At 50.7% G+C, this 13744-nt stretch overlaps 20 non-coding genes across 20 annotated transcripts; 15 read left to right on the forward strand and 5 right to left on the reverse strand.

The window, feature by feature from the left end:
* The first annotated feature begins 246 nt into the window (after positions 1 to 246).
* trnaf-gaa (transfer RNA phenylalanine (anticodon GAA)) lies at positions 247 to 319 on the forward strand. The gene has a single exon. It is a non-coding gene; the product is annotated as a tRNA-Phe (tRNA).
* Positions 320 to 752: 433 nt separating this feature from the next.
* trnad-guc (transfer RNA aspartic acid (anticodon GUC)) lies at positions 753 to 824 on the reverse strand. Its single transcript has one exon. It is a non-coding gene; the product is annotated as a tRNA-Asp (tRNA).
* Positions 825 to 968: 144 nt separating this feature from the next.
* Positions 969 to 1041, forward strand: trnav-cac (transfer RNA valine (anticodon CAC)). The gene has a single exon. It is a non-coding gene; the product is annotated as a tRNA-Val (tRNA).
* Positions 1042 to 1698: 657 nt separating this feature from the next.
* Positions 1699 to 1771, forward strand: trnav-aac (transfer RNA valine (anticodon AAC)). The gene has a single exon. It is a non-coding gene; the product is annotated as a tRNA-Val (tRNA).
* Positions 1772 to 3019: 1248 nt separating this feature from the next.
* trnaf-gaa (transfer RNA phenylalanine (anticodon GAA)) lies at positions 3020 to 3092 on the forward strand. Its single transcript has one exon. It is a non-coding gene; the product is annotated as a tRNA-Phe (tRNA).
* A 433-nt stretch (positions 3093 to 3525) lies between these two features.
* On the reverse strand, positions 3526 to 3597 carry trnad-guc (transfer RNA aspartic acid (anticodon GUC)). Its single transcript has one exon. It is a non-coding gene; the product is annotated as a tRNA-Asp (tRNA).
* A 144-nt stretch (positions 3598 to 3741) lies between these two features.
* On the forward strand, positions 3742 to 3814 carry trnav-cac (transfer RNA valine (anticodon CAC)). Its single transcript has one exon. It is a non-coding gene; the product is annotated as a tRNA-Val (tRNA).
* Positions 3815 to 4471: 657 nt separating this feature from the next.
* trnav-aac (transfer RNA valine (anticodon AAC)) lies at positions 4472 to 4544 on the forward strand. The gene has a single exon. It is a non-coding gene; the product is annotated as a tRNA-Val (tRNA).
* Positions 4545 to 5792: 1248 nt separating this feature from the next.
* Positions 5793 to 5865, forward strand: trnaf-gaa (transfer RNA phenylalanine (anticodon GAA)). The gene has a single exon. It is a non-coding gene; the product is annotated as a tRNA-Phe (tRNA).
* Positions 5866 to 6298: 433 nt separating this feature from the next.
* trnad-guc (transfer RNA aspartic acid (anticodon GUC)) lies at positions 6299 to 6370 on the reverse strand. The gene has a single exon. It is a non-coding gene; the product is annotated as a tRNA-Asp (tRNA).
* A 144-nt stretch (positions 6371 to 6514) lies between these two features.
* On the forward strand, positions 6515 to 6587 carry trnav-cac (transfer RNA valine (anticodon CAC)). Its single transcript has one exon. It is a non-coding gene; the product is annotated as a tRNA-Val (tRNA).
* Positions 6588 to 7244: 657 nt separating this feature from the next.
* On the forward strand, positions 7245 to 7317 carry trnav-aac (transfer RNA valine (anticodon AAC)). Its single transcript has one exon. It is a non-coding gene; the product is annotated as a tRNA-Val (tRNA).
* A 1248-nt stretch (positions 7318 to 8565) lies between these two features.
* Positions 8566 to 8638, forward strand: trnaf-gaa (transfer RNA phenylalanine (anticodon GAA)). Its single transcript has one exon. It is a non-coding gene; the product is annotated as a tRNA-Phe (tRNA).
* A 433-nt stretch (positions 8639 to 9071) lies between these two features.
* On the reverse strand, positions 9072 to 9143 carry trnad-guc (transfer RNA aspartic acid (anticodon GUC)). Its single transcript has one exon. It is a non-coding gene; the product is annotated as a tRNA-Asp (tRNA).
* Positions 9144 to 9287: 144 nt separating this feature from the next.
* trnav-cac (transfer RNA valine (anticodon CAC)) lies at positions 9288 to 9360 on the forward strand. Its single transcript has one exon. It is a non-coding gene; the product is annotated as a tRNA-Val (tRNA).
* Positions 9361 to 10017: 657 nt separating this feature from the next.
* On the forward strand, positions 10018 to 10090 carry trnav-aac (transfer RNA valine (anticodon AAC)). Its single transcript has one exon. It is a non-coding gene; the product is annotated as a tRNA-Val (tRNA).
* Positions 10091 to 11338: 1248 nt separating this feature from the next.
* Positions 11339 to 11411, forward strand: trnaf-gaa (transfer RNA phenylalanine (anticodon GAA)). Its single transcript has one exon. It is a non-coding gene; the product is annotated as a tRNA-Phe (tRNA).
* A 433-nt stretch (positions 11412 to 11844) lies between these two features.
* Positions 11845 to 11916, reverse strand: trnad-guc (transfer RNA aspartic acid (anticodon GUC)). The gene has a single exon. It is a non-coding gene; the product is annotated as a tRNA-Asp (tRNA).
* Positions 11917 to 12060: 144 nt separating this feature from the next.
* Positions 12061 to 12133, forward strand: trnav-cac (transfer RNA valine (anticodon CAC)). The gene has a single exon. It is a non-coding gene; the product is annotated as a tRNA-Val (tRNA).
* Positions 12134 to 12790: 657 nt separating this feature from the next.
* On the forward strand, positions 12791 to 12863 carry trnav-aac (transfer RNA valine (anticodon AAC)). The gene has a single exon. It is a non-coding gene; the product is annotated as a tRNA-Val (tRNA).
* The last annotated feature ends 881 nt before the right edge of the window (positions 12864 to 13744 follow it).

A 13744-nucleotide genomic window follows, 5' to 3' on the forward strand; every position in this document is an offset into this window, starting at 1 on the left:
ACATTCAAGATGAAACAGCCTGAAGTCCCCAGAAGGAAGCCCACCTCACGTCACAGAGCTCCGAGCAGCCAATCCCGGCGGCAGTCCTGGTTATGAGCCTCGGGTTCGCGCTGCACGCCGGCTCGTGGCCATTAGCTTGCTGTTGCTCCGCTGAGCTTCGCTCAGCTAGCGGCTTGCCTCACCTTGACCTCAGTAGCCGGATGTTGTCGCCGCTCCTCGTGACGTCACATCCGTGCCGGTTCCGTCGCCGAAATAGCTCAGTTGGGAGAGCGTTAGACTGAAGATCTAAAGGTCCCTGGTTCGATCCCGGGTTTCGGCACGACATCTGACCGTGTGCGGGGGCCTGCCAAAATCCCAGCATTCCCTCGGTTTCGTTTTTCTGTCACTCTTCTCGAAAAGAGCTCATCTAGCTTAGCTAAGCTTAGCTTAGCTCGCGTCTGCTCGCTGAGATGTTGTTGCCGGAAGTGAGGAGAGACGAGAGTCACGTAGTGAAGCAGAGCAACTACCCCTGCAAAAATTGCATCATTGCAACCCCGGTCTTCCACGTGACGGGCGGAGATACTGTCCACTACACTCGTTTTCGTTTTTCTGTCTCTCTTCTCGAGGAGAGCTCCTCTGGCCTGGCTTAGCTTAGCCAAAAGCAAACAGCTAGCGTCTGCTCGCTGAGATGTTGTTGCCGGAAGTGATGAGAGCCGAGAGTCACGCAGTGATACACTTGTTTCCCCTCAAGTTTTGCAAGAAGTGCAATTTTCCTCCCCGTCGGGGAATCGAACCCCGGTCTTCCGCGTGACAGGCGGAGATACTGTCCACTATACTAACGAGGAGATGGCGTGTTGTGTCCAGGTCGGCTGAGCATTATCGTCTGGCTTCCCCTGCCAGCACAGACACTCTTCCTCGTGAACGACTGCAAATCACTCCTTCCCCCCTTAGGATCGTTCTGATTAAACACCAAAATGTCCCCTTTTCAAGTTTCCGTAGTGTAGTGGTTATCACGTTCGCCTCACACGCGAAAGGTCCCCGGTTCGAAACCGGGCGGAAACAACTAGTGCTTCGGCTTGGCCGTTGGAAATAACACGGAACCTCGATCACCGTCTTCGTGTTCACAAGTTGAGGTTGCCTTTTCCGTGCTCCTTCCTCAGAATCCTACGGTCGTCTCTGTGCTAGAGAACAAAAATGGAGCTCAACATGTGCCGTTATTATTTCTGCTGAGTCTTGGTCCCCCCTCTGTCAACTATCTGAGAGGAGTTTTTCTTCCACATTTAGCTTTACGTGCAACCATGCATCCATGTGTTCCTTCAAAATTCCCAGTGGAATACAAAGTCACATCCTGGAGCGGAGACAACAGTGATCAGCGATCGAGATGAAACAGCCCAAAGTCCAAGAAGGAGCCCACATAGGAGGAGAATTGAATCCTGGATACGCTGACAGCATTTTCATAACGATGACACGCTGTTGTTCAAACGAGGTTCCATAGGAACGGACTGTCGTGATGACCATTCGCTTTGTGTCTCCTTCGCCGGATGTTTGTCCGCGACGACCTACACGTGAAGGCCAACGTGTGTACCCTTGTTGCGCTCTCGGTCGCGTCTGCTCACAAAGATGCTGGCCCCGTCATGGAGTTGCATGAGAGAGAAGAGAAGTGCGGTGCAAATCACCCGTCCCCGCGGAAAAATTAGGCGGCCTCCGCCTCTCCGTCAGGTTTCCGTAGTGTAGTGGTCATCACGTTCGCCTAACACGCGAAAGGTCCCCGGTTCGAAACCGGGCGGAAACAGCTCCTCGCTAGCAACTACAATAGCTTATTTTCTGCTTGAAAAAAATGAAGTCGCAGTCCCCCTCCACACCCCACCCCAACCTTCTGTTTGACTGTTGTTCCCACCGCTTCCTCGATATACTGCATTCATTTCTGTCCCAGAAAACAAAAAATGGAAATAAAGTGCGCCATTAGCACTTCTGCTGAGTGTCGGTCCCCCCGCTTTCCTCTATTTGAAAGAGAGTTTTTCTTACACATTCAGTTTTACATGCAACCATGACATTCAAAGTCAAATCCAAGATTGGAGACAGCAGTGATGATCGATCGAGATTGAAAATGTTTATTGCCATGTACACAGCATTAGATTCAACAGCCTTTCAGGATGCCACGGACTGTTTTCATGTTGCGCGCTCCCCAAACTTAACAGACACTAACTTTCGCAACACACTTTCCATAGACACACGCGATATACACTTAGAAAAGAGCGCACAATTACGTATGTACATGGGCAAAGACAAGAAGGATCATAAGCCGGAAAAATGAAACGCAGTCCATGTGTACGTAAATATTCGAGTGACAGTGGACTAAGGTGCAAGCATGTTGCCTGTATGACACAAAGCAGCGGCAGCATATTGTGATTTAGAAAAGGCAACCGTGGACTCACCTGAGGACTTGTCATCGATCGATTCATTCCCATAGCACAGTGAAATACATGGACACATCCAGGAAAGGAATGGAGACAACGGTGAACCAAGTTGGGATCCAAACAGGGCACCACCGCCATCTAGTGGGGAAACACTCTCACCGGTAGCAGAGACGGCAAACAACCGTGTGTCGGCATGTCGCCGGTTCGAAACCGGGCGGAAAAAAAACAACGATCGTTTTTGCTGACACTATTCTGAATATTCCCCCTTCCCTCCCCGATGTCAAGTGGAGCTTTTCTGGTCTCTTTTCTCAGCATGCTTTCACTCACATGTCGCAGTACGATACAAAGTGACACTCAACTGGACACAGCGGCGATTGACATTCAAGATGAAACAGCCTGAAGTCCCCAGAAGGAAGCCCACCTCACGTCACAGAGCTCCGAGCAGCCAATCCCGGCGGCAGTCCTGGTTATGAGCCTCGGGTTCGCGCTGCACGCCGGCTCGTGGCCATTAGCTTGCTGTTGCTCCGCTGAGCTTCGCTCAGCTAGCGGCTTGCCTCACCTTGACCTCAGTAGCCGGATGTTGTCGCCGCTCCTCGTGACGTCACATCCGTGCCGGTTCCGTCGCCGAAATAGCTCAGTTGGGAGAGCGTTAGACTGAAGATCTAAAGGTCCCTGGTTCGATCCCGGGTTTCGGCACGACATCTGACCGTGTGCGGGGGCCTGCCAAAAGCCCAGCATTCCCTCGGTTTCGTTTTTCTGTCACTCTTCTCGAAAAGAGCTCATCTAGCTTAGCTAAGCTTAGCTTAGCTCGCGTCTGCTCGCTGAGATGTTGTTGCCGGAAGTGAGGAGAGACGAGAGTCACGTCGTGAAGCAGAGCAACTACCCCTGCAAAAATTGCATAATTGCAACCCCGGTCTTCCACGTGACGGGCGGAGATACTGTCCACTACACTCGTTTTCGTTTTTCTGTCTCTCTTCTCGAGGAGAGCTCCTCTGGCCTGGCTTAGCTTAGCCAAAAGCAAACAGCTAGCGTCTGCTCGCTGAGATGTTGTTGCCGGAAGTGATGAGAGCCGAGAGTCACGCAGTGATACACTTGTTTCCCCTCAAGTTTTGCAAGAAGTGCAATTTTCCTCCCCGTCGGGGAATCGAACCCCGGTCTTCCGCGTGACAGGCGGAGATACTGTCCACTATACTAACGAGGAGATGGCGTGTTGTGTCCAGGTCGGCTGAGCATTATCGTCTGGCTTCCCCTGCCAGCACAGACACTCTTCCTCGTGAACGACTGCAAATCACTCCTTCCCCCCTTAGGATCGTTCTGATTAAACACCAAAATGTCCCCTTTTCAAGTTTCCGTAGTGTAGTGGTTATCACGTTCGCCTCACACGCGAAAGGTCCCCGGTTCGAAACCGGGCGGAAACAACTAGTGCTTCGGCTTGGCCGTTGGAAATAACACGGAACCTCGATCACCGTCTTCGTGTTCACAAGTTGAGGTTGCCTTTTCCGTGCTCCTTCCTCAGAATCCTACGGTCGTCTCTGTGCTAGAGAACAAAAATGGAGCTCAACATGTGCCGTTATTATTTCTGCTGAGTCTTGGTCCCCCCTCTGTCAACTATCTGAGAGGAGTTTTTCTTCCACATTTAGCTTTACGTGCAACCATGCATCCATGTGTTCCTTCAAAATTCCCAGTGGAATACAAAGTCACATCCTGGAGCGGAGACAACAGTGATCAGCGATCGAGATGAAACAGCCCAAAGTCCAAGAAGGAGCCCACATAGGAGGAGAATTGAATCCTGGATACGCTGACAGCATTTTCATAACGATGACACGCTGTTGTTCAAACGAGGTTCCATAGGAACGGACTGTCGTGATGACCATTCGCTTTGTGTCTCCTTCGCCGGATGTTTGTCCGCGACGACCTACACGTGAAGGCCAACGTGTGTACCCTTGTTGCGCTCTCGGTCGCGTCTGCTCACAAAGATGCTGGCCCCGTCATGGAGTTGCATGAGAGAGAAGAGAAGTGCGGTGCAAATCACCCGTCCCCGCGGAAAAATTAGGCGGCCTCCGCCTCTCCGTCAGGTTTCCGTAGTGTAGTGGTCATCACGTTCGCCTAACACGCGAAAGGTCCCCGGTTCGAAACCGGGCGGAAACAGCTCCTCGCTAGCAACTACAATAGCTTATTTTCTGCTTGAAAAAAATGAAGTCGCAGTCCCCCTCCACACCCCACCCCAACCTTCTGTTTGACTGTTGTTCCCACCGCTTCCTCGATATACTGCATTCATTTCTGTCCCAGAAAACAAAAAATGGAAATAAAGTGCGCCATTAGCACTTCTGCTGAGTGTCGGTCCCCCCGCTTTCCTCTATTTGAAAGAGAGTTTTTCTTACACATTCAGTTTTACATGCAACCATGACATTCAAAGTCAAATCCAAGATTGGAGACAGCAGTGATGATCGATCGAGATTGAAAATGTTTATTGCCATGTACACAGCATTAGATTCAACAGCCTTTCAGGATGCCACGGACTGTTTTCATGTTGCGCGCTCCCCAAACTTAACAGACACTAACTTTCGCAACACACTTTCCATAGACACACGCGATATACACTTAGAAAAGAGCGCACAATTACGTATGTACATGGGCAAAGACAAGAAGGATCATAAGCCGGAAAAATGAAACGCAGTCCATGTGTACGTAAATATTCGAGTGACAGTGGACTAAGGTGCAAGCATGTTGCCTGTATGACACAAAGCAGCGGCAGCATATTGTGATTTAGAAAAGGCAACCGTGGACTCACCTGAGGACTTGTCATCGATCGATTCATTCCCATAGCACAGTGAAATACATGGACACATCCAGGAAAGGAATGGAGACAACGGTGAACCAAGTTGGGATCCAAACAGGGCACCACCGCCATCTAGTGGGGAAACACTCTCACCGGTAGCAGAGACGGCAAACAACCGTGTGTCGGCATGTCGCCGGTTCGAAACCGGGCGGAAAAAAAACAACGATCGTTTTTGCTGACACTATTCTGAATATTCCCCCTTCCCTCCCCGATGTCAAGTGGAGCTTTTCTGGTCTCTTTTCTCAGCATGCTTTCACTCACATGTCGCAGTACGATACAAAGTGACACTCAACTGGACACAGCGGCGATTGACATTCAAGATGAAACAGCCTGAAGTCCCCAGAAGGAAGCCCACCTCACGTCACAGAGCTCCGAGCAGCCAATCCCGGCGGCAGTCCTGGTTATGAGCCTCGGGTTCGCGCTGCACGCCGGCTCGTGGCCATTAGCTTGCTGTTGCTCCGCTGAGCTTCGCTCAGCTAGCGGCTTGCCTCACCTTGACCTCAGTAGCCGGATGTTGTCGCCGCTCCTCGTGACGTCACATCCGTGCCGGTTCCGTCGCCGAAATAGCTCAGTTGGGAGAGCGTTAGACTGAAGATCTAAAGGTCCCTGGTTCGATCCCGGGTTTCGGCACGACATCTGACCGTGTGCGGGGGCCTGCCAAAAGCCCAGCATTCCCTCGGTTTCGTTTTTCTGTCACTCTTCTCGAAAAGAGCTCATCTAGCTTAGCTAAGCTTAGCTTAGCTCGCGTCTGCTCGCTGAGATGTTGTTGCCGGAAGTGAGGAGAGACGAGAGTCACGTCGTGAAGCAGAGCAACTACCCCTGCAAAAATTGCATAATTGCAACCCCGGTCTTCCACGTGACGGGCGGAGATACTGTCCACTACACTCGTTTTCGTTTTTCTGTCTCTCTTCTCGAGGAGAGCTCCTCTGGCCTGGCTTAGCTTAGCCAAAAGCAAACAGCTAGCGTCTGCTCGCTGAGATGTTGTTGCCGGAAGTGATGAGAGCCGAGAGTCACGCAGTGATACACTTGTTTCCCCTCAAGTTTTGCAAGAAGTGCAATTTTCCTCCCCGTCGGGGAATCGAACCCCGGTCTTCCGCGTGACAGGCGGAGATACTGTCCACTATACTAACGAGGAGATGGCGTGTTGTGTCCAGGTCGGCTGAGCATTATCGTCTGGCTTCCCCTGCCAGCACAGACACTCTTCCTCGTGAACGACTGCAAATCACTCCTTCCCCCCTTAGGATCGTTCTGATTAAACACCAAAATGTCCCCTTTTCAAGTTTCCGTAGTGTAGTGGTTATCACGTTCGCCTCACACGCGAAAGGTCCCCGGTTCGAAACCGGGCGGAAACAACTAGTGCTTCGGCTTGGCCGTTGGAAATAACACGGAACCTCGATCACCGTCTTCGTGTTCACAAGTTGAGGTTGCCTTTTCCGTGCTCCTTCCTCAGAATCCTACGGTCGTCTCTGTGCTAGAGAACAAAAATGGAGCTCAACATGTGCCGTTATTATTTCTGCTGAGTCTTGGTCCCCCCTCTGTCAACTATCTGAGAGGAGTTTTTCTTCCACATTTAGCTTTACGTGCAACCATGCATCCATGTGTTCCTTCAAAATTCCCAGTGGAATACAAAGTCACATCCTGGAGCGGAGACAACAGTGATCAGCGATCGAGATGAAACAGCCCAAAGTCCAAGAAGGAGCCCACATAGGAGGAGAATTGAATCCTGGATACGCTGACAGCATTTTCATAACGATGACACGCTGTTGTTCAAACGAGGTTCCATAGGAACGGACTGTCGTGATGACCATTCGCTTTGTGTCTCCTTCGCCGGATGTTTGTCCGCGACGACCTACACGTGAAGGCCAACGTGTGTACCCTTGTTGCGCTCTCGGTCGCGTCTGCTCACAAAGATGCTGGCCCCGTCATGGAGTTGCATGAGAGAGAAGAGAAGTGCGGTGCAAATCACCCGTCCCCGCGGAAAAATTAGGCGGCCTCCGCCTCTCCGTCAGGTTTCCGTAGTGTAGTGGTCATCACGTTCGCCTAACACGCGAAAGGTCCCCGGTTCGAAACCGGGCGGAAACAGCTCCTCGCTAGCAACTACAATAGCTTATTTTCTGCTTGAAAAAAATGAAGTCGCAGTCCCCCTCCACACCCCACCCCAACCTTCTGTTTGACTGTTGTTCCCACCGCTTCCTCGATATACTGCATTCATTTCTGTCCCAGAAAACAAAAAATGGAAATAAAGTGCGCCATTAGCACTTCTGCTGAGTGTCGGTCCCCCCGCTTTCCTCTATTTGAAAGAGAGTTTTTCTTACACATTCAGTTTTACATGCAACCATGACATTCAAAGTCAAATCCAAGATTGGAGACAGCAGTGATGATCGATCGAGATTGAAAATGTTTATTGCCATGTACACAGCATTAGATTCAACAGCCTTTCAGGATGCCACGGACTGTTTTCATGTTGCGCGCTCCCCAAACTTAACAGACACTAACTTTCGCAACACACTTTCCATAGACACACGCGATATACACTTAGAAAAGAGCGCACAATTACGTATGTACATGGGCAAAGACAAGAAGGATCATAAGCCGGAAAAATGAAACGCAGTCCATGTGTACGTAAATATTCGAGTGACAGTGGACTAAGGTGCAAGCATGTTGCCTGTATGACACAAAGCAGCGGCAGCATATTGTGATTTCGAAAAGGCAACCGTGGACTCACCTGAGGACTTGTCATCGATCGATTCATTCCCATAGCACAGTGAAATACATGGACACATCCAGGAAAGGAATGGAGACAACGGTGAACCAAGTTGGGATCCAAACAGGGCACCACCGCCATCTAGTGGGGAAACACTCTCACCGGTAGCAGAGACGGCAAACAACCGTGTGTCGGCATGTCGCCGGTTCGAAACCGGGCGGAAAAAAAACAACGATCGTTTTTGCTGACACTATTCTGAATATTCCCCCTTCCCTCCCCGATGTCAAGTGGAGCTTTTCTGGTCTCTTTTCTCAGCATGCTTTCACTCACATGTCGCAGTACGATACAAAGTGACACTCAACTGGACACAGCGGCGATTGACATTCAAGATGAAACAGCCTGAAGTCCCCAGAAGGAAGCCCACCTCACGTCACAGAGCTCCGAGCAGCCAATCCCGGCGGCAGTCCTGGTTATGAGCCTCGGGTTCGCGCTGCACGCCGGCTCGTGGCCATTAGCTTGCTGTTGCTCCGCTGAGCTTCGCTCAGCTAGCGGCTTGCCTCACCTTGACCTCAGTAGCCGGATGTTGTCGCCGCTCCTCGTGACGTCACATCCGTGCCGGTTCCGTCGCCGAAATAGCTCAGTTGGGAGAGCGTTAGACTGAAGATCTAAAGGTCCCTGGTTCGATCCCGGGTTTCGGCACGACATCTGACCGTGTTCGGGGGCCTGCCAAAAGCCCAGCATTCCCTCGGTTTCGTTTTTCTGTCACTCTTCTCGAAAAGAGCTCATCTAGCTTAGCTAAGCTTAGCTTAGCTCGCGTCTGCTCGCTGAGATGTTGTTGCCGGAAGTGAGGAGAGACGAGAGTCACGTAGTGAAGCAGAGCAACTACCCCTGCAAAAATTGCATAATTGCAACCCCGGTCTTCCACGTGACGGGCGGAGATACTGTCCACTACACTCGTTTTCGTTTTTCTGTCTCTCTTCTCGAGGAGAGCTCCTCTGGCCTGGCTTAGCTTAGCCAAAAGCAAACAGCTAGCGTCTGCTCGCTGAGATGTTGTTGCCGGAAGTGATGAGAGCCGAGAGTCACGCAGTGATACACTTGTTTCCCCTCAAGTTTTGCAAGAAGTGCAATTTTCCTCCCCGTCGGGGAATCGAACCCCGGTCTTCCGCGTGACAGGCGGAGATACTGTCCACTATACTAACGAGGAGATGGCGTGTTGTGTCCAGGTCGGCTGAGCATTATCGTCTGGCTTCCCCTGCCAGCACAGACACTCTTCCTCGTGAACGACTGCAAATCACTCCTTCCCCCCTTAGGATCGTTCTGATTAAACACCAAAATGTCGCCTTTTCAAGTTTCCGTAGTGTAGTGGTTATCACGTTCGCCTCACACGCGAAAGGTCCCCGGTTCGAAACCGGGCGGAAACAACTAGTGCTTCGGCTTGGCCGTTGGAAATAACACGGAACCTCGATCACCGTCTTCGTGTTCACAAGTTGAGGTTGCCTTTTCCGTGCTCCTTCCTCAGAATCCTACGGTCGTCTCTGTGCTAGAGAACAAAAATGGAGCTCAACATGTGCCGTTATTATTTCTGCTGAGTCTTGGTCCCCCCTCTGTCAACTATCTGAGAGGAGTTTTTCTTCCACATTTAGCTTTACGTGCAACCATGCATCCATGTGTTCCTTCAAAATTCCCAGTGGAATACAAAGTCACATCCTGGAGCGGAGACAACAGTGATCAGCGATCGAGATGAAACAGCCCAAAGTCCAAGAAGGAGCCCACATAGGAGGAGAATTGAATCCTGGATACGCTGACAGCATTTTCATAACGATGACACGCTGTTGTTCAAACGAGGTTCCATAGGAACGGACTGTCGTGATGACCATTCGCTTTGTGTCTCCTTCGCCGGATGTTTGTCCGCGACGACCTACACGTGAAGGCCAACGTGTGTACCCTTGTTGCGCTCTCGGTCGCGTCTGCTCACAAAGATGCTGGCCCCGTCATGGAGTTGCATGAGAGAGAAGAGAAGTGCGGTGCAAATCACCCGTCCCCGCGGAAAAATTAGGCGGCCTCCGCCTCTCCGTCAGGTTTCCGTAGTGTAGTGGTCATCACGTTCGCCTAACACGCGAAAGGTCCCCGGTTCGAAACCGGGCGGAAACAGCTCCTCGCTAGCAACTACAATAGCTTATTTTCTGCTTGAAAAAAATGAAGTCGCAGTCCCCCTCCACACCCCACCCCAACCTTCTGTTTGACTGTTGTTCCCACCGCTTCCTCGATATACTGCATTCATTTCTGTCCCAGAAAACAAAAAATGGAAATAAAGTGCGCCATTAGCACTTCTGCTGAGTGTCGGTCCCCCCGCTTTCCTCTATTTGAAAGAGAGTTTTTCTTACACATTCAGTTTTACATGCAACCATGACATTCAAAGTCAAATCCAAGATTGGAGACAGCAGTGATGATCGATCGAGATTGAAAATGTTTATTGCCATGTACACAGCATTAGATTCAACAGCCTTTCAGGATGCCACGGACTGTTTTCATGTTGCGCGCTCCCCAAACTTAACAGACACTAACTTTCGCAACACACTTTCCATAGACACACGCGATATACACTTAGAAAAGAGCGCACAATTACGTATGTACATGGGCAAACACAAGAAGGATCATAAGCCGGAAAAATGAAACGCAGTCCATGTGTACGTAAATATTCGAGTGACAGTGGACTAAGGTGCAAGCATGTTGCCTGTATGACACAAAGCAGCGGCAGCATATTGTGATTTCGAAAAGGCAACCGTGGACTCACCTGAGGACTTGTCATCGATCGATTCATTCCCATAGCACAGTGAAATACATGGACACATCCAGGAAAGGAATGGAGACAACGGTGAACCAAGTTGGGATCCAAACAGGGCACCACCGCCATCTAGTGGGGAAACACTCTCACCGGTAGCAGAGACGGCAAACAACCGTGTGTCGGCATGTCGCCGGTTCGAAACCGGGCGGAAAAAAAACAACGATCGTTTTTGCTGACACTATTCTGAATATTCCCCCTTCCCTCCCCGATGTCAAGTGGAGCTTTTCTGGTCTCTTTTCTCAGCATGCTTTCACTCACATGTCGCAGTACGATACAAAGTGACACTCAACTGGACACAGCGGCGATTGACATTCAAGATGAAACAGCCTGAAGTCCCCAGAAGGAAGCCCACCTCACGTCACAGAGCTCCGAGCAGCCAATCCCGGCGGCAGTCCTGGTTATGAGCCTCGGGTTCGCGCTGCACGCCGGCTCGTGGCCATTAGCTTGCTGTTGCTCCGCTGAGCTTCGCTCAGCTAGCGGCTTGCCTCACCTTGACCTCAGTAGCCGGATGTTGTCGCCGCTCCTCGTGACGTCACATCCGTGCCGGTTCCGTCGCCGAAATAGCTCAGTTGGGAGAGCGTTAGACTGAAGATCTAAAGGTCCCTGGTTCGATCCCGGGTTTCGGCACGACATCTGACCGTGTTCGGGGGCCTGCCAAAAGCCCAGCATTCCCTCGGTTTCGTTTTTCTGTCACTCTTCTCGAAAAGAGCTCATCTAGCTTAGCTAAGCTTAGCTTAGCTCGCGTCTGCTCGCTGAGATGTTGTTGCCGGAAGTGAGGAGAGACGAGAGTCACGTCGTGAAGCAGAGCAACTACCCCTGCAAAAATTGCATAATTGCAACCCCGGTCTTCCACGTGACGGGCGGAGATACTGTCCACTACACTCGTTTTCGTTTTTCTGTCTCTCTTCTCGAGGAGAGCTCCTCTGGCCTGGCTTAGCTTAGCCAAAAGCAAACAGCTAGCGTCTGCTCGCTGAGATGTTGTTGCCGGAAGTGATGAGAGCCGAGAGTCACGCAGTGATACACTTGTTTCCCCTCAAGTTTTGCAAGAAGTGCAATTTTCCTCCCCGTCGGGGAATCGAACCCCGGTCTTCCGCGTGACAGGCGGAGATACTGTCCACTATACTAACGAGGAGATGGCGTGTTGTGTCCAGGTCGGCTGAGCATTATCGTCTGGCTTCCCCTGCCAGCACAGACACTCTTCCTCGTGAACGACTGCAAATCACTCCTTCCCCCCTTAGGATCGTTCTGATTAAACACCAAAATGTCCCCTTTTCAAGTTTCCGTAGTGTAGTGGTTATCACGTTCGCCTCACACGCGAAAGGTCCCCGGTTCGAAACCGGGCGGAAACAACTAGTGCTTCGGCTTGGCCGTTGGAAATAACACGGAACCTCGATCACCGTCTTCGTGTTCACAAGTTGAGGTTGCCTTTTCCGTGCTCCTTCCTCAGAATCCTACGGTCGTCTCTGTGCTAGAGAACAAAAATGGAGCTCAACATGTGCCGTTATTATTTCTGCTGAGTCTTGGTCCCCCCTCTGTCAACTATCTGAGAGGAGTTTTTCTTCCACATTTAGCTTTACGTGCAACCATGCATCCATGTGTTCCTTCAAAATTCCCAGTGGAATACAAAGTCACATCCTGGAGCGGAGACAACAGTGATCAGCGATCGAGATGAAACAGCCCAAAGTCCAAGAAGGAGCCCACATAGGAGGAGAATTGAATCCTGGATACGCTGACAGCATTTTCATAACAATGACACGCTGTTGTTCAAACGAGGTTCCATAGGAACGGACTGTCGTGATGACCATTCGCTTTGTGTCTCCTTCGCCGGATGTTTGTCCGCGACGACCTACACGTGAAGGCCAACGTGTGTACCCTTGTTGCGCTCTCTGTCGCGTCTGCTCACAAAGATGCTGGCCCCGTCATGGAGTTGCATGAGAGAGAAGAGAAGTGCGGTGCAAATCACCCGTCCCCGCCGAAAAATTAGGCGGCCTCCGCCTCTCCGTCAGGTTTCCGTAGTGTAGTGGTCATCACGTTCGCCTAACACGCGAAAGGTCCCCGGTTCGAAACCGGGCGGAAACAGCTCCTCGCTAGCAACTACAATAGCTTATTTTCTGCTTGAAAAAAATGAAGTCGCAGTCCCCCTCCACACCCCACCCCAACCTTCTGTTTGACTGTTGTTCTCACCGCTTCCTCGATATACTGCATTCATTTCTGTCCCAGATAACAAAAAATGGAAATAAAGTGCGCCATTAGCACTTCTGCTGAGTGTCGGTCCCCCCGCTTTCCTCTATTTGAAAGAGAGTTTTTCTTACACATTCAGTTTTACATGCAACCATGACATTCAAAGTCAAATCCAAGATTGGAGACAGCAGTGATGATCGATCGAGATTGAAAATGTTTATTGCCATGTACACAGCATTAGATTCAACAGCCTTTCAGGATGCCACCGACTGTTTTCATGTTGCGCGCTCCCCAAACTTAACAGACACTAACTTTCGGAACACACTTTCCATAGATACAGGCGATATACACTTAGAAAAGAGTGCACAATTACGTATGTACATGGGCAAACACAAGAAGGATCATAAGCCGGAAAAATGAAACGCAGTCCATGTGTGCGTAAATATTCGAGTGACAGTGGACTAAGGTGCAAGCATGTTGCCTGTATGACACAAAGCAGCGGCAGCATATTGTGATTTAGAAAAGGCAACCGTGGACTCACCTGAGGACTTGTCATCGATCGATTCATTCCCATAGCACAGTGAAATACATGGACACATCCAGGAAAGGAATGGAGACAACGGTGAACCAAGTTGGGATCCAAACAGGGCACCACCGCCATCTAGTGGGGAAACACTCTCACCGGTAGCAGAGACGGCAAACAACCGTGTGTCGGCATGTCGCCGGTTCGAAACCGGGCGGAAAAAAAACAACGATCGTTTTTGCTGACACTATTCTGA

Source organism: Fistularia commersonii, chromosome 12, assembly GCF_037954325.1.
Source record: "Fistularia commersonii isolate RoL2024-O1a breed Wild chromosome 12, RoL_Fcom_v1.0, whole genome shotgun sequence".
NCBI classification, from domain to species: Eukaryota; Metazoa; Chordata; class Actinopteri; order Syngnathiformes; family Fistulariidae; genus Fistularia; species Fistularia commersonii.